Here is an 18,265-nt window from a genome sequence, read left to right as displayed (position 1 = left end):
CCTAGGAAACATGGCAGCCTGCTGAAAGGCTCGTGCCTGGGAGTCTCTTTGGAAACACCCAGCCCACGGGACTTGGCTGGAAGCCATTAAGATATAGCTCAGTCTTGGTTAGGCAGAGTATCAATTTAAGGAAAATTCACTGAAATATTTGCAATGATTAGCTGTAAGACAAGATCCTCACCGAGGCTTTAAAAACAGAACTGCGCTCAGACACGGGAGGTTTCCCGAGCACCCTGCAGAGAGACTAAGCCAATCTAAAGCGTCTTCTTGTTCTTCCAGGGCAATATTGCACCTCTTTTCATACAGCATTTTACACAGACTGAAGCCTCCTGCCACAGCCCCAACATTTCACCCCTGGCATTTAAGAAACCTCCAGGCATCCCACCCAAAAGCTACAAACTCGTGACTACCAGCAAAGGGTAGTATGCCAAATTTTGCTCCTGGTTACAGCAAAGTCAAATAAAATAAAAATTAGTAGTGTTAGAAGCATTCCAAATTTCTACTGGCTTCTACACCAAGATCTCTAACCAAACAAACAAAAACCCCAGGATTTTGATCTAGCACCCCCAAGCATGGAACCACCTTCTCGGTACCTCCAAATATCACTGTGCCATCTGCAATCTCCTGCTTTTTGCAAAGTGTGGCAAAATAACCCTAACGCCACAGTGAAAGATGCGGGTTAATAAATGACATCAAGAAGCGGCCTTTCCTCTCTCGGTCAGGCTGCAGGCAGGGGGGCTGGGTGTCCCGGCCCCCTCCCGGGGCAGCACCGGGAGGGACCCCACGGGGAGGGAGAGGTGTCTGTCGCCCTCCTGTGGGTGCAGCCTCAAAGCAGCCCAAACCCTGAGAGAGGTGGGAAGGGGAAGAACCAGAGAAGGTGAGGCACAGGCAAATAAAGAGAAAAAAAAAAAAAAAATACATGCAAAGCAGAGAAGAGACAGTTGAAGAGGAAACACAAAGATGCTATCTCTGAAAGTGCCAAAAATAAAGTTTCCAGTGTCAGTTAAACCAGGGCAACAAAGACATCCTCCTGCCACACTCGTGCTTCAGCCTCGACTGACTCCGGGCGAGGGACACAGCCATGCTGCTGGCTGCCTCAACTGCTCACAAATTCTGCCTTAAAAAAAACCCAACAGCCTTCAGGGGAATCTTTCCGTAATACTCGTGCAAAGGTAGGCAATGCCAAAAAGCACTCAGCTCGCCCAAATGCAGACCCAGAGGTAAATACCTGGCTGTCAAAAACCATCAGGGTTTTCACCAAAGCCTCTCCCCTCCAAATTCCACAGCAGCAGGTTTTAATGGGCTGATTTACCCTCAAACCTAAAGCCATAAAATTTAAACCTGTAGCAACTGTCATCTGAGCCCCAAATTACACAGCCGATGACATGGCCCCAGACCAGGGCTGCCTCACTTTTTTGCTAGACCAAAACTCAAAACATTGTGACATACAAGCAATAAAAAAAAAAATTGCAGTTACCAAAATAGCACTATCAACGTAACCAGCTCCTCTCGGCACATTTTCTTAATGCCTTTCCCAATACGGTTAAAAAAATGGGAACTAACCAAAAAACTCCATCTTTACACCTTGGCACAAACAGTGCTGGAATACGTGTGGGGCTGTATTTCTTCATGTTTTTCTGGATCCTCTCCCACTACTTTTTTTTCATCGGTACTTTCCTCTAAACGTAGCTCTTATTAAACAGCAGAAATCAGCTTTTACAATTTCTAAATACAAAGTTTTGCCACTCTCGAAGCTGCCTAAGGAAAACACAGCTTGCCTTCCACTTCATAAATAACACATACTCTGCACATTTCTTCGCCTGTGTGAAATAAATTCTTCCATGTTCTTATATGGAAACCTTGCAAGTCCTCCCACATGCCGCCTGTTACAATATCAGGCAGAGATGGGCATTCATTATCTCAAAGCCAGTGGGTGAATTTTAGATCCAAGTTACCCTGAGACGAACCCAGAATTATCGCCCCTTTGCACCACGCTGAGCTCGGTAACCTGCCCTGTGCAGTCCCTGCCTCTTATTTCCAAGCCCCAATCACAACTTTGATTCCAGCACGCCAGGAATCAACAACATAAGAGGAAAACGAGGGGAATAAAAAGGAAGAAGCAGCAGCTGCATTACCCACCAGGTAGGCCCATTAGCATCAGATGGAGCATTGCCTGTACCAGCCTCTTCACTTGAGGTTAGCGCACGGCAGCCAGAAAAAATACAGCGGGGAGGGGTGGGAAGGCGAGAGAAAAAAAGGGCAAAAATAGCCGGGGAGAGAAGCGTGCTCCGTAGATGTGCTGGAAGGCCGCCAGCAAGTGGGTAATTGCTGCAAACTGTTATCGCGAAAAAAAGTTCACGCAAGGTGGGGGGGGGGGTGGGGGGTGAAAATAACCGCTGGGGGAGAAAAAAACCCGCGGGGGTAAAGAGGCAGCTGGGGAGGAGGGAGGGTTGAAAGAAGAAGAAAGGATAAATAAATAAATGGAGGGGGGGGAAGGGAAAGCGCGCCCGGGGGCACCCCGACTCGGCGCGGACAAAGGGAGGACGCCGCCGCCGCCCCCCGGCCCGGCCCGGTTCGGCTCCGCTGGGCGCGGAGCGTCCGCCCTTTGTTCTCCGCGGTAGCGGGGGGGTTGCGATCCGCGCCGCTCCGCGCCACTCCGCGCTCAGCCCCGCCGCCCGCTCGCCCGCCCTCCCGCCGCCCGCCCGGGAGGCGCCGGTACCTGCGTCCGCTGGCCGCGGTGCCTGCGCGCCGCTGCGCCCCTGCGGCGCGTCCGGCGGAGCGGTGCGGCGCGACTAGCAGCGCCGAGCGGGAGGAAACGGTAATTTATAAGCGCTTTCTTCCTGACCTCTCGTGTCTGTTGTCTAATGAGGGAGCTTTGAGCATCACCCATCCTGCTGAGTGGAAAAACACCGGCACGGCCTCTTCTTTGCTGGGGAGGGGGGAGCCTAAAGGAAGGGGTGTGGGGGAGGAGGGGCCATGCCGCAGACACGGCGGCGGAGCCGGGGCTGGCAGGCGGCCGCGGGGCGGCGGGGAGGAGCGGGCGGGTGCGGGGCAGCGGCCGCCACCGCCGGGGGGGCCGCCCCGGGCCGCCCGCCCTCCCCCGCGGGGAGCGGGGAGCCCGCCCGGCGGGAGCCGGCCCTGGTCCCGCGGCTGCCGGGGCAGGGAGGGAGCGGAGAGGAGAGCTGCCTGCCGCGGCTCTCTCGCCTCTCTTCGTTTTTAAATTTTTGTGCTTTTTTTTTAAAAAAAAAACCCTCTATTTTTTTATCTTTACACAAAGAGCGCCCTTCTCGCGGACAAAGCATCCCACGGCGTTGTCACCGGCGCTGCCCGTCCCCGCGCTTTGCGCCCCCGCGGCCACTGTCGTGTCCCCCCCCCCCCCCCCCCCCCGGGGAAGGTGGCGGGGGCTCGGACTCCGGACCCGCTGTCGCTCGGTTTTTGGGGCGTTTGGACTCAGCAGCCGCGTCCTGCTGGAGGAAGCAGAAGGCAGCGTGGCCTGGCAGGTGCCGGGGCGAGCGGGATCTCGCTGCTCTTCTCTGCCCGCTCCCAAAAGCGCGGTCCCCGGCCCCGGTCGCAGCTGGAGAACACAGTACGGCTGGGGGCGGGGGGGGGGGGGGGGGGGGGCGGGCAGCAGGAGGAATGAGCAGGGTAATGTTGTGTCCTGCCTTGGGTTTCATTTGCACCGCAAGCCGGTGCCTTTCTGCTGCAGGCAAAGAGGTATGACTCAAATATGTCTCTGCTTTCCTACCCGCATCTCCTCTCGTTCTGTTAATGAAAGGGGACGGCATCATCCAGACTCGCTAGGCGTTTTCATATAACCCCTGCTGAAGACTTAGTCAGATCCTCCGGGCTGCAAAATACCATTTGCATTGTGGGGGCAGAGTAGCGGGGAAAAGGAGATCTTGGGCCATCTGTGTTTCGCAGAAGTCCCATGGTGCTAACCTTGCACTGGGAACAGCAGAGATGGACCAAAGAAGAGCAGACAGTCGCCACTGCCCTGCTCTCCTCCCAGGCTTTTCCCAGACACAAGACCCCACTCGACGCCACAAACTAGGACAGCAGTCCCTGGGCAACCCACCTTTGGAGCCCATCACCTATGCAGAGGCTGCTGGGGGATCAAATTCCATCACGGCAGCCTCCAGGGAGGTCTCTAGACAAGGCTGATTTTCCTTGGCTGCTTCATGCAAAAGCACTGAGCTGCACCCCTTCTGCACGCTCCTTGCTGGCAGGACACTATGCCAAATACAGTGTGCCACAGTCACGCAATTAATTTTCCCTGACTCCAGTGTACCCTGTGGTTTTCCAGTATCCCAGCTGATCTGCAAATTGAGTAAGTCTCCTAACTGAAGATACAGGTATAGGGTATATGCAGCTCATTGATGACATATCTCCACTAAACAGCCTGGTTTAAACTAATAACACGATGTAGTGCATGCTGCCACCTACGTCTTCTGATTCAGGTTTCTTGTGTACTGCAGCTTCGGATTCGTACTCATCCTTTGCTGAAGGCAGCCAGCAGTTTGTGGGACTCCACCATGGACCACAAATACCGGTGGCTCTGGCCACACTAGGGAACGAAGCAAAACATTCCTCACCGGTGCAGCCACTTGTTCAGCTGCAGTGAGGATGTTTCAGTGCAGAATAGGAACCGGCAGAAATGGAACCGGTGAAATGGAAGTAGCGGCTGGAGCCTCATCTGTGCGAAGGATCCTGCCAGCACAGCTGTACCACTGACAGCAGTGGAATATTTTGCTCAAGTTCTCTAGAGGAATCAAAGCCTGTATTTTCTGTCTCTGGCTCTCCCTTGTTCTGTTGCTCCTCGCTCATTAAAAGAAAAGTCAGCCACACAAAGCACATGGTTGCTCTCTGTGTTTAGAAAAAAAAATAAATGTTTGGGGGAAAAAACCAACAGCCAAAGCTGTTTTGAAGTCAGAGGCATGTAAACAGTACCTGGAACTAAGTGGAATAATAATAATAATTAGTCCTTTTGTGTCATAAATATTGCTGTCTGCTGTTTCATTATGAGACAGCACAACTTCTGAGAATGTGCCTGATGAATATTTGGGGGAACTCTGCCTTCAGCTGCAGCAGCGTACGGCAGCACTAATGCCTCTGGCTCGCTTATGTAACCGAAATCACAAGTTAGAGCCCAAATTACAAAGCATAAGCATGCGTACAATATTAAGCATATAAATGGTGCCTGAAATTACTATCGTTTTCCTGTAGGTCTGGCTTTAATCTATTTGTATTTTTACTTCTGCAGTTCTACTGATTTCAATGGGTGCTGGCGCCATGCATAGCATAACCAAGGCTAACCCCTTAAAAACCCCACCATGAAGGCATTAACCCAAACTTAACTAAGACGGGCCAAAATCACTCTGGTTACAGGTAGGTGTAGTTCAAATGACTTGTATACCAGATCTTGAGTGTATCCAGCATTACGATGCTACAGAAAGCAGAATATACTGTCCCTGTGGCTGCTTTGCAGGCCAGGCAGAGCAGCAGGCTTTGGCACCCCAGCCCAATCACCTTCCTTTGCATTTTCTCTCTTTCTTAGAGCCTATTTTCGCCATTAACATGCTGAGCTGCTTTCTGGAGTTTTAAGGTGTTGCGTGCTGATACAGTGAGCGCCTCTTGTATCTGTTTAATCCAATAACATAACTCTTTTTTAATCTCCACGTCTGGGTCACAGGGTTTAAAAAAGACACTGGGCCAAATCCCCAGCTTGGCTACAATGTGTGGAAATCTACCAAGAAGGCACAAAAGTCAGAAGAGATTCGCTGTATTTACACCGTGTAAAAGAGGTCTCAAGGGGCAGGGATGCGAGTGCCTAATTTTGCAGATGGATGCATATTAACACAAGTGTATGGCAGAGTTAGATCAGATTTCTGTCAGGTGAGGTGGATGTAGAGAGGGATATCACACCAAGATCTGAAATATGCTCATCAGCAAATTCTCATTCATTTTGAAATCAACATGGATTCAATATTTCTTGCTTTTTCAGGAAAAAAACTTGTTTCTTTTCAATGTGTGGCTGCTAAAAGGAATATGATGTTTCACAGACTCAAGACCAAGGCAGGGCAAGAACAAGGAGAAGGTTTTGCAGGGATAGGGAAGATTTTGCATGTAAACATTAAAATTAAAAAAGCAAAATTTATCCAGGCACAAAGTCCAGCAGAAATCTAGGGGACAAAGTAGACAGTACTGTCTGTAAAGAAGGGGTATAAGCAAGAATGGTGAAAAGATGGTCTGAATAAGTCAATCATATTAACGATTCTCCAAACACAATTTTCTATGCAAAACTATATGGGGGCAATCTTCAGGGTTCCCCTGTATGGCAAAGGATCCTGAGCTTGAAAAAGGGAGGCAGATTTTGTGAGGGATTTGCACATCATGCAGTGACTCTGGATTGCAGATTTTAAGCATTACTAAACCGGGGAATAGAATTGTTGCTATTGCTATTACATACCAGGATATCTCACTAATCCACTCAATCCACTAAGTTGCTGTAGTTTTAGTCTGTGTTTATTTTAGATGAAATTATGGCCCGGACAGTTAATTTTTCTTAGTTTATCCATTTAATTCATATATAAATAAGATATCAAACAGAAATCAAAACATGACCGGTGTTTTTGGTACACTCCCCATCATGTGAACCTGCTGGTTTACAAGTCAAACACAAAGACAACTAAAAACCACAGGTCTTCTTGAAAAGTAGCCCCATTGTCTTTAAATTCTATGATCAATGTGATGTTAATGCTACAGGTGGCCTATTTTACTTATATTTGAGACTGCCTAGCCATTACGGGATTGCCTCCACTGGTCCTTTTCTTACTTCAAGTTAACTACATATTAACGTGAGGCATGTCTGAAAGGCTGGAGCCGGTCCTTTCTGGACAGCAGTCGAGTTTAGAAATGCCTATTCCTTGACAGGAGCTGATTGCTAAAGTGAGGGGCAAATCCAGAGGAACCAAACAGCCTGGAACCAAAGTGGTCACACTGGCTTTTGGAAGAAGTGGAGTGTCTCAAGTTAATTGATGGTCAGCTACCTGGAAATAAAAAACTCTCATATATCCAGAGGTTTTCACCGTGATTTTAAAGAACTCCTGAGCAATTTGAAGTCCTTGAAAGGAATCCACTATAGAATGAAAAATATAGGTATTATTAAAGAATGTCTCCAAACTGAAAGCCAGCCAGTTTCATAAAAATGAGCTAAAAACCAATAACAGGTACTCTGTCTTCTGCTGGATGCTGCATGAACCGTATGTTTTGCATTTTTGAAGTCACTTCTAAAAGTTTTTTCTTCACTGTTGCTATTGGGAAGAACAGTAAAAGAACTGTGCATAAATGAGGTTAAAGTAATCTAATTAAAAAAAAAACCAAACACATGCTTTCATCTTCAATTCATATCCAGTAATTTGGGATCAAACTTTGAAAAAAACAGATAAAAATTCAGAAAGGATTTTGAAGGACGACTGTTTCCCTTTAAGATTAATGATAAACACACTTGTGTGTTCAAGGGAGAATAGATCCAGTGTTATGTAACAGGATAAAGAAACAAAATCCTTTTTCCTTAAATTAAAATAACCAGTATGTGTGTGGATTTTAGTCAATCACTGAAAATTCAGGAAACCCATTTTCTTTCACAATTGCATTCCACATGCTAAAATTGTTGTCTTGTAACTTTTAAACAGAATCACACAAAGACAAAAAAGATTTGTTTGTTCTGTTCGACCACGCTTTGCCAATAGAGGATTGTTCCCCAAGGAAAATTCTGCAGCACTTGCCCTGTGCAAAAATCCAAATTTGTGCTCATCTTTTTATTCTATGTGGCATTAGTAAATCCAGTTATTGCAGTTCCCAGTTTTTAATCCGCTTACCTAGTACTAGATGTATGGTAACTTATCTCTTTTAATCATTTTTTGCCTGAACTATTACATAACAGTTCTTATCAAATCTTGCAATGCCTGCCTAAATTTGCCAAAAATGGGACAAGATCAACAGGTAGTGGATTTTTTTAATGTTGGCATTATTCTTTGCTGGCTCAATCATATAAAATTTGGAAAAAAAAAAACCCCAAAACACAAAAGGAAATAATTTTCTACCATATAACCTGCATTTTCCACTTCTGTATTTCACAAAAATACTCATACCAGAACTTCTGCATCAGAATTTGATACATAAAGTTCCTTTTTATCACATGAATTCAACTTTCCAAAAGAAGGAAAATGATACTATTAATAACCAAGATACAAGCCCTGAAAAGGCTAAGTCTCTGAATGTACTTGCTGAAAAAAGCCATCTTGTTGGAACTAATTCTGGAGTCATTATTTGATACAATGCAGAACAGTTCAGAGAGATTTGCACAGAAAGGTACTGCTGAGTTAAGGTAATAGTCACTCTTGCATGAAAGAAGCACGTACGTGTTTCGCTGAGCTACTCGGAGCTTTGTCTGCAGACCAAAGTAAATCCTGCTTATGTTGGCATGTCCTTGCACATGTCCACACTTAATGTTTTCAGTCCTGAAAGTAAAGCTTCAAGTCTGGGCAGTTTAAGTGACGTTCCCTCAGTGGAGTAAATCTTCTGTTAGGGCTACTCCAGTAGCACAAGGTGTGCTTGGAGACAATGCACCTTTTGAACATGCCTCTTTCCCTGCTAATAACATACCCACCGTGCTGCAGCTAAATATTCTGCTGCTGCATGGCCTGCGGAGAGGTTTCCTTGGCTTCATGAGCAGAACAGTTCCTGCAAAGCCCAGATGGATGCCACAAAGGTAATATGAAAGCTGGGAAACCATAGGAAATGTAGGCTAGGAGATAGGGAAGAAGTTGTGGCAGACCCACTGAAAGCAATAAAAGGTCAGTGGGGTGCCGTGCAGAACCACTTCCATTTCCACTTGGAGCTGGTCACCAAGCTGGGCAGGCTTGGCCTGACCGTATCTCAGGTGACAGCGGGCATCGCAGTGGAAAATAGTCCAGAAATTTATGGTGGTGAGCTCACTGATGCAGTCGAGCCCTCTCGACTTACGTGACTGATCCAAGCAAGCCAATGGATTAAACTCACTGAAGAGGAAGAGGAGTGATCACTCGAGTGAATTCATACATGCTCATATTTCTTTTTATTTGCTTACGGGTCCCTGTGCTCCCTTACCTCTCAATGTGACGGCAAAACACTTATGAAGAATGTGTAAAAAATGATTTTAAAGTACCTAGTTTATTCTGACAAATTACATTGGCAGGTATAGGCAAACAGAGAAAATACCGTAAGAAACAAAACCATTCCCAAATGCATGCTTTTACCAGTTCAAGGAGATAGAATTTCCAGCTAGGTGAATTAATGCACTGTAAGCAGAGAGAGAAAGGGCATCAAATGCTTGAATGTCCAGAAAAAACAGAAAATTTCAAATAAACCCTGCAAGCTATCCAGTAACTGCTTATCCAGTTACATGATTTTAATTAACAGAACTGGAAAGCAAACATGTAATATAAACTTAAAAACACAGCGCTTTGGTTTTCCGGACTACCGATCCAAATGCAAAACAAATTGCTTGCATCTGGTGGCAGGGGAGGCAGAGGCGGCTTTGGGAGCTTCGCTTTTCACCGCCGGAGCGACGTAGCAGCATCCACTGTACTACCTACTTACGGTGGCTCAGACAGCTCCTGGCATGTCCGTGCCTGCTGCCCTTTGGCACAGCCTGAGCACAAACACTTCAAGCATTGTCCACATACTCCGAGGAGGATGCCTCAGCTTTCACCTCCGCGGCAGCATGTTGCTCCACAGGGCAGCAATGTCACTGAGGAGAGGCCAGCGGCTTGCAGGCTTGGGTGACCTTGAGCCTCCCTAAGCAGTTACCTTTTCTGGGCCTTTGGCATGCTCTCAAGTGATCTTTCAGCCAGAATCTCCGCTGCCTAAAATAAATTCAGCAATATTCACTGCGGCATCCCTGCACTTGTCTTTCGGGATACCTGACTCTTATCTCCCAACCTGGGCAAATACAGGTTTTGGAAAGTTTACCCAGATGTTTCTGGGGCAGCGAGCTCCTGACCTGTCCCAAGGACAGGGCGTCTCACTTGGTGTTGTTATGAGGAAAGGCAGAATTTTAGGGAGTTTAGTGGAGCCTGTACCTATATGTTAATGGTGTGCATATCTGCCATGCTGTTTAGAGACAGCCTTGACAACAGTATCTTTACAAGGCGTTTCTTCCTCACCTCCTGAAAAACTGACCCATTTAGGAAGAAGAGAAGCTGGAGCAAGGGGTGTTTCTTTGACATTTTTCAAGCCTTTGGCATGGGGCCTGTGGCAGAAGAGGCTGGTGGCAAGGGACAGAGCTGTGAGGCTGCACACCCCTGGGAGCCACACGGCTCCAGAGCAAGCAAACACAAATGCTAAGGAGACAAAAACGCCCCAAACCCCATGAGCTGGCAGCGTGACCCTGCCTGGCCAATGCACACATGTACACGTTGCATTCCCAGTCTTCATCTTGAAGGCCCAGCATATCTTCATCGGGTCTCTCCTCTCCATATAAACCCAGACAGAAATAAAAAGACTTGACAGGACTGATGGACACAACCCCAGGATTCAGGAGCAGCCACCACTTTGTGTTTGGCTCCTTACTGGTTTTAGAAGTACCTTGCTTTCTGAAAGTTGTGGGTTATTTACTAATCCTTAGAAAAAAAAATGTCTGATCTTCCCTTCACATGAAATTAATACAATTTGCTAACAGTTTACTTAAAATGCCCATCTAAGCAGAGTAGCATGCAATCACCAAGCATTGATGTAAAGCAATACACAACAGGAGCTTGTAAGGTCTGTCTCAAGCTACTCAGGACTCTCTCAGTTACCTCGGGCTTAGGTTTATGGAGTGTGCAGGAGCCCCTTTGTCATACTCAGCCCTGCAGCTACTATGTCAAACACAACGCAAACCAGTAACGACGGGGGTGTTTGTCCCACTGAGATCCACCAGCACAAGAGATCACACCAGGATTCTTCCAGTCTGGCAACTATGCATTCAGCTAGGACTGTCCCTGTAATGGGCGTGTTTTCCCTGCCAGGTACCCACCATTGTCCCATGAATCAAGAAAGCAAAGCGCCGGCCGGGTCCAGGTGGCCTTACCCTGCCCAACAGGCAATACCAACTCAGCGTTGCATCGCTGCAGAGAGCGGCTGCTACCTGTCTCTCCCAGCCAGAGCAATCCCGCTCTGTTGTCTCTACATGGGGAAGGGAAGGGGTGGAATAGGCTTAGTGTGAAGCACAAGAAATCCAGATTTGTGCCTCTAAAGCTCTCTGGCCAATGCTAGTCAGCTCTGATTTGTATCAAAGTCCAATCTGATCACTTGATGATTGTTAAACGGGCCACAAAGGGTTAATATTTTGTGCACAGTTGGTCACAGGCTGCCTGTAGCACAGCAATTTTCTCCTACTGTCTCAGTCAAAGACCTGAAGTTTTCTTATTTTTACTCCTGCATGTTTGCCTGTTGGGCTCCTTAAGTTCATGGAGAGAAGTATGAAAACTTGCCCCTGAGCTCTCACATTTCCTTGGGAAGCACATCCCAGTGGAGCAGTGGAAGTGGATTTGGGATGCCTTCAGCACTCCCAAAGACACCCTTGGTCTGTGTTGCCCCACAGCAAATGCCAGCGGGGGGGACGTCGGTGGCACAGCTGGGGGGGTGGAGCTGGCAGAGGAGCTGTGTGGCCAGGCTGGGTTGTAGCAGCTACCGGGCATCATCTGGAGCAGCGAGGCCCTGGGATTGCCTGAGACAGGGCTGAATAAATCACTGAGCAGAGGCACAGAGTGGAGGGTGTGGTGGACCCCTGGGAGCTTTTCCATCCAATTCCTCTGGGTATGGCATTTACGGAGGTACATCCACTGGCCTGCTGGAGCTCCAGGCACAGGCACCAACTCCAGACGGAGCAGCGGATGCTGCCACATGCCCACTCCACCTGGCTTAAGCTCAGGTTTCCCCTCAAGCTGAATTAATGCCACCCCAGAGCTCTTGGCATCTTTGGAAATGTTGCTGCCTGAATTTCACTTCCCTACTGGGACACTGAGCTCCCCAGTTCTCCCAGGAAGATATAGGTTCAAATCCAGTTCATATTTCTGCTGTTCTCCACCAGCATCACAGCTGTTTGCTCCAAACATGAAGATATTTTTGTAAGAGCAAAAGCATGAATTATTTCCAAACTTGCCTCAGGATGAATTTTCAAGGGTACTGCGGAGACTGTTTCCACAACAAAACAGGAGCTATTCTCCCACTGAATTGTTCATGTTACTTTCATGAATGCTAGAAAAGAGGCTGGCTTTTTTAAAATGTCAGCAGATACCTGGAATGGGAATTTGTTTCAGTTAAATCCTTTGGAAGCTATTGTTGTTGTTGATGTTGTCTAACCTGACTGAAAGTTCAATTTGGCAATTTTTATTAGACCTGGCTTTTAGGCATAGGCAATTAGCTTAACAAAATATCAGATAGGATCTCTGCTGTGTTTGCAATGCCTGTTGCTCTGATTCTTACCTGGTGGGAAATGGCTTTGGAGGAGCACAGCTACGTCTTTACAGCTGTTTACATCACATTTCTGACAGAGCTCCACCCTGCTTTCCCCATTTATACTTTGTTTTTCATGAATAAAGGTCATGGCATTGGCATCACAAAAAATATTGTTGCTGTAGAAGGAATTCAGCTGTCCCCTCTGGGTTATAAAACAAATCACATGACAGGACAGTAATGCACTCAAAAGTTGGCAGGGCAGAAATCAGAGATGAAAGAGAAGCCTAAGACCCACGGAGATCTCTGCAGACTTCCAGCACCTCACAAGTCAGCTGTGTCCCTGCCTGTGCTGGGCCGCTGCATACTGCATAGTCTCTAATATTTTGCACAATCTAGTTTTAAACGTCCCCCAGCTGTTAGTAGTGGGTCTGTGGTGGGTACCTGCCTCCCAGCCTAACAGGTCACACTGCTGGAATTTGCTTTCTATTAGTCAAAGGGCATTTTCTTTGTATTAATGTCATACCATGTCCAACACCTTCCTGCAACTGTTGTTGGGCCAGGGGATGTGGTTACAAGACACCCGGCCCCACTTCGGTGTGCTGTACAAGGAAGTGCTGTGGCAAGGGCACCTTGGTGCCAGCAACTAGTTTAAGTAAGTCCTTGGCTTGTGTGGGACCCTGACCTGGCTGTACCCCAGCTACACAATACATCTTTTTGGCCATGTTGTATCTACATCAGGTATAAATGTATCGTAACTACATCCCTTGACTCAGCTATAAAGTAAATGAGATCTTTCCGGTGTTTTTGTATAAATATCTACACTGTCCTTCGTGTTTGTGCTTGTGTCAAAATCACCACTTGGTCTTTTGGTTCAAAAGCCATTCTTCTGATCTTTCATTATGGGTGAGTCTCCCAAGCTCTCTGATGTTTTCTCTTCCCTTTGGTTCTGCTGGTACTTCCTAGCGAGGTGGTATTTTAACTAGCTGCAATATTCCAGGAGTAATTTCATCACCAGTGCTTGCAGAAACACAGCCCCAAACTTACGGTCCATGTTTTTATGATTCTCTTGGCATATACCGAAATCTGAATTGTTCTGAGGGGAAGCCAGCAGAAGTTGCTGTATTATTGTCATAGCCAAGGACACACGACAGCCAGTGAGCAAAAGCTCAACATCAAAGCACTGGGAGCACTTTTAGCAGGAACACTACTCAAGCAATCCCCAATTCACAGAATTTAGTAGGAAGCGTATTGGAAAAGAAATTCCAGGTTAAACAGATCTTCAACTTTCCTTCCCAGGATCACACCGATACAAGTGAGTAGTAAATCAAATTCTAAAGAAATAGTTGGGGATTTTATTAGTAAACAGCCTAGATGTGAACTCCTTGTTTTTTCTTGGCTACAGTCCCATGGAAGATATGTTTGAAACTGAGAATTGTCTGAATAATAATGAATACTAGTTTTTACACAGTATTTTAGTGTAATCCCAGAAAATATAACTTAAGGAGTACAGATCTTCCTTTGCAAAGCCCTCAGGATTCATGTGGCAATAGCCAGTAATCAGATAAAATACAAGTAATTAATAAAGTATTTCATCATTAGAAAAATTTCCAACACCGGAAGATTTTGCAAATCACCCATCAGGTTTTGCACATCCTCTGGCATTTGAGATTTTGTCAGTAATGAAAGCTAAATGAGTGGTGAATACAAGTATAAGGCTTAAAACAATGTCACACAGGCTCAGTGTGCACATAAATAGTGTTTTAAGGGAGCTGCTAAATTTTAAACAAAATTGTTTCTTTTCTTTATAAAGCAGTCTCCTCTTGATTATTAACAGAATAAAAGTTGCCTCAAAAACAAAGAGGTTTTTTAATATAAAACCATCACACTCCTATTTTCCCTTAGCATTTGCTAAGAAGTGGTTGAAGTTACATCTCCATTTAAGGTTTCCACACCTCTTAGTACTTTGCATTGTATTTCCTCCATGAAGTTTCATAACTTCTGCTAACTATGTAGGCCTGGGAGGCCTGCAGAGCATATCTATGCTCTATAGGAAGTGGTTTTAGTGTTGCTCTAGCAACCTTAAATCAGTACTGAGTAAGCAGAGAAATAACATCAAACTCTTGTCCGTACATCCTCATAATTATTAAGAATGGAGGCAGCAGTTACAACGATCAAGCCTAATACCCTTCAAGGAAATTGCAGTTCTGTCTCTTTTATTGCTCCCCTACGTTTTAATTTGATAAAATTTGTAGTCCTGGTGCTGCTTGTTGCAGTACACACTCGATGACTGGGGAACTGTTCTCTCCTTTGCTCACAGTGTCCCCAGACATGAACTAAGTGGATAACAAATCCTTTGTGACTTTGTGGGTAATGTAAAGGGAGAAGGATCTCACCCACTGAAGAATCCAGGTCCTCTTTTACTTTACTCCTGCTGACAGAGCTGACTGCATTTTGGGGGAAAGCAATTAATCCTTTTTTTTTTTTTTTTTTTGAGCTTTTTGAAGCTCCTTTAATTCACCCTTGTAAAGCATTTAGGGATCATCTGATGAAAAGTCCTAAAGAAACCCATGCTGCTTGGGTTGCAAAGCGAAGGCTCAAGCTCTGAAAAAAGAAGTGTGCTTAGAACAAAAAGGTTTTGAACACAAAACCAAATCATGGCAATGCACACTGACAAACACTTCATCTGCCTGCTGCCGGTAACGTTTTTCAAATACACATAGAGTATTGTCGAGGACCTTGGCTACCTTTGTCTGTCACCGATCCAAGTCTATTTAAGCTTTCTTCAAAAACAGTTCCTGCTGCTACTCAGGTATTTTTTGCTGTTGCTTTTGTTTGCCATTCATCTTTCTGGTACCAGAACTGAACAGAATACTTCAGGCAGTTTTCTAAGGGCATTGAAAGAAAGTCTAAAGCTTCCTCCTCCAAGACTCTTAAATAGTCAACCCATATCCTTTTGATGTCAGACCTTGTTTTAGGTTGATACAAGAAAGGCTTTGCCATCTTTGATCAGGTTTGGTTGGGTTTCTTCCCTTTGGTTTTGATTTTTTCCAGTTTTCTGGATAGATTTCACACAGCTTGCCACCACAGCTCTAGTGGACAATAAAAAAATGTACGGGAACTCCTCCAAAGTACGTGTTTGCAAGAAGTGCTATGCCAGGAACATCATTACTGCAGTCCCAGTAACTAATCCAGAACTGATGCCATAACTTTTATGTGTACCAGGGGCACTGAAACCCATGCTGAAATACTTGGCAAGTCTGCTCTTAAATTAGGATATATTCTATTGATATTGGCTATGATCGACCACAACATTCCTTGGTTTTGAGGTAGTACTTCTGAAGGGGGAGGGTTTGCGATGCCAGTTCTTGTCATATGTTTTCCTGTCTCACCCTATCTCCAAGCCCAGATAATCTGATGATATCCAACTGTCCTAATGAGCTGCATCTACTTCTAGACTGAAGCGTTGACAGCTGCCTGTCCTACTGCCAACAAAAACTTCTGAGACAACTGCATCTCATTCCTGCAAGTACGCAAATTGCTTAGTTTCCAGCCCAAATATGAGACATAATGATACTTCTTTTCATTGATCCAGGTCTAAAAAAAGGTGTGTCAAGAATGCACTCGATCATTTCCTCACGTGCAATTTAATCCCTCAGCTGGAAATAAGGTTTCTGTCTACTGGTTACAGAGGAGAAATCAAGGGCTCGTGTCCCTTACAGCAGAGGTACAGTCACACGGGCTAAGGTCAGTGAGAAGGACATGTTCCTCCAATTAATGTTGGCATGTGTTTACTTATATTTTTATACATTGGTAATTCTTCCATTGGCTGCTCTTGGATTCAGAGCACATGGCAAGAGTTCAGCTTGTTCTCATTCAGGTAGGATTTAACACCCTTAAATCTTCACCAAGACCTAGCCCATCTCATGCACACAGGATTTGTTTTCTTCCCCACAGATAAGGCCCAAAGCTGACGGACCCAAAGGCTCATCAGCCTTTCCTTCCCCCTGACTGCAGGTCCAGAGCACCAAAATTGGGTAATTGGTGAGCAGATAAGACCAGGCTCCCAACAAGCCATTAAAAACTAGTCACAGCCTTCTAGAGAGAAAGCTGCCTAAAACAGAGACTGAATGTGCAGGACAAATTTTGTCTTGGGTGACTTCAGTGTCCACAGGAACAGTATACAACAATCCCTAGACAAAGACAGAGAAGAGACACACAGAAATGCTGATCTTGATCCAAATGTGGTCAGAATAAATAGAAGCAACACCTCCACTGACAGCTGATCAGGGCAACTCGTCTCCAGGCAGAAATATTAGTTTTCCTTGTCAAAAGAAAAACCCACATCTACCATTTGCCCCTCGTAACTTTTACAACTTGCCAGATTCCAGAAATCATGGAAAACACTACTGAGCCAGGGGCCAAGGAGCAGAAAACCTAGGGGAAACACATCTAGTCCTGGCAGACTCCTGCAGCAACCCAGGTCACCGTTGTGGCCTCTCCCATGCCAACCTTTCACACTCTGTTTTCACAGCTGAAGGTAGGACCCGTTTCTTCAATTCAGGTTTTCCTCAGCAAGTTCCTCACACACATACAAGCAGAAAGACTCAAGACTCTTATTAAGATCAGTCTGGAAAGGATGAAAGAGAGAGTTTATTATTGTTCTAGGTTTTTTTTTTCTTTCTTTTTTTTTTAATTCTTGGGATGTGCTCAAACATTACGATGGTGGAGACCATATAAGTAGCTAGATTAGAGCAACAGACATAACAGTGGTATTGGATACAGAAATAGCAGCCATTGCCAGTTCCATGGAAAGAGAGAACAAATGAATAAACATCGATCATAACATCTGAAACCACCAGGCTTGGAAAAGCCTCTTTATTTTAGGAATAATCCACTGAAAGATGCCAGGGCTAGATCTGACCAGCTCTGACTTTTTCTCAGGAGTATAACTGCCATTGAGGAAGAAAAGGATGGTTGAGGATGGATAAATCCAGGAACCTTCTATGCCATCATCTTTTAGTCACTAAGCTCTAGGGACAAATACAAGGGCTTGTTTGTTTGGTAGGGCTTATTTTTGTTTTTATTTTAAATCTGTAGTTTTTCCTAAGCATCTTTTCCAGATGTTTTTCATGCTGAAAAACTGCATGCAGTCCCAGGATGATGTACAAGTTGAATGCAAAGGCAAACAAAAAATCCAAATAGTTCTCAATGTCTCTTGAGTACAAGATGGTCTCACCTCTACAGGACCTTCACCCCATTGGCAGAGCTAATACACCATCAAGAATAAGGCAAGGAAGAATCCAGAAGGAAACTGTAAGCACGTTGACTGAATGTCAGTGCAACTATACTGTAAGTCCTATCCCAGCCTATGGGGCTGGAAAGGTATTTTCAGTGTCTGATGTTATTTAGGAAGATGTTTCTGAAGGAACACAGGCTGTGCCATTTCGAGGAGGGAGGAACTGGCTTCTTTAGGATTATTGAAAGCTTACTAAAAAAGAAGCTTTCTGTATTTCCTCACAGCTGGAGACCAATCATTGCAACACAATTAGAAAAGCTGGAGGCTGAAAGAAGAAGAGAAATTCTCTGATTTGACCTGAGTTCCTTACATTATAGCTGGTGTGTGCAAAATGCGTCTGGGTTCTGTGAAGTGCAGGATACTGAGTATCTCTGTCTGCCTCAGCAATATTTTGAGCTTCACATTGAGCTGAGTGCTCAAATCTTGGAAGGTGGCATTGTGAGGCCAATCCCTTGGGACATCCTTGATGTCAAATTCTTTGAGGATACC

General features: G+C 45.6%; 1 protein-coding gene and 1 long non-coding RNA gene across 12 annotated transcripts in view; one reads left to right on the top strand and one right to left on the bottom strand.

The window, feature by feature from the left end:
- Nucleotides 1–18,265, bottom strand: part of SLC6A6 (solute carrier family 6 member 6) — a 118,094-nt gene that overhangs the window by 56,000 nt on the left and 43,829 nt on the right. Inside the window, exon 1 of one of the 10 annotated variants that reach the window (XM_074835663.1) lies at nucleotides 2,720–2,886. The exons of 7 other annotated variants lie outside the window; for them this stretch is intronic. The gene's annotated coding sequence lies outside the window, so the exon portion shown is untranslated. Of the gene's footprint in view, nucleotides 1–2,719; nucleotides 2,887–18,265 lie in introns of those variants that run through there. 2 more of the 10 variants (XM_074835657.1, XM_074835655.1) reach the window with 2 other exon arrangements.
- On the top strand, nucleotides 1,710–7,074 carry LOC141928049 (uncharacterized). 2 transcript variants are annotated; one of them, XR_012624657.1, is made up of 2 exons: nucleotides 1,710–2,142; nucleotides 4,476–7,074. It is a non-coding gene; the product is annotated as an uncharacterized LOC141928049 (long non-coding RNA). The 2 variants fall into 2 exon arrangements; XR_012624658.1 differs by lacking the exon at nucleotides 1,710–2,142 and adding an exon at nucleotides 3,608–3,714.

This window comes from Strix aluco, chromosome 11, assembly GCF_031877795.1.
Source record: "Strix aluco isolate bStrAlu1 chromosome 11, bStrAlu1.hap1, whole genome shotgun sequence".
NCBI classification, from domain to species: Eukaryota; Metazoa; Chordata; class Aves; order Strigiformes; family Strigidae; genus Strix; species Strix aluco.
Note: the sequence above shows the minus strand (reverse complement) of the source record. Positions and strands in the feature narration are given on the sequence as shown.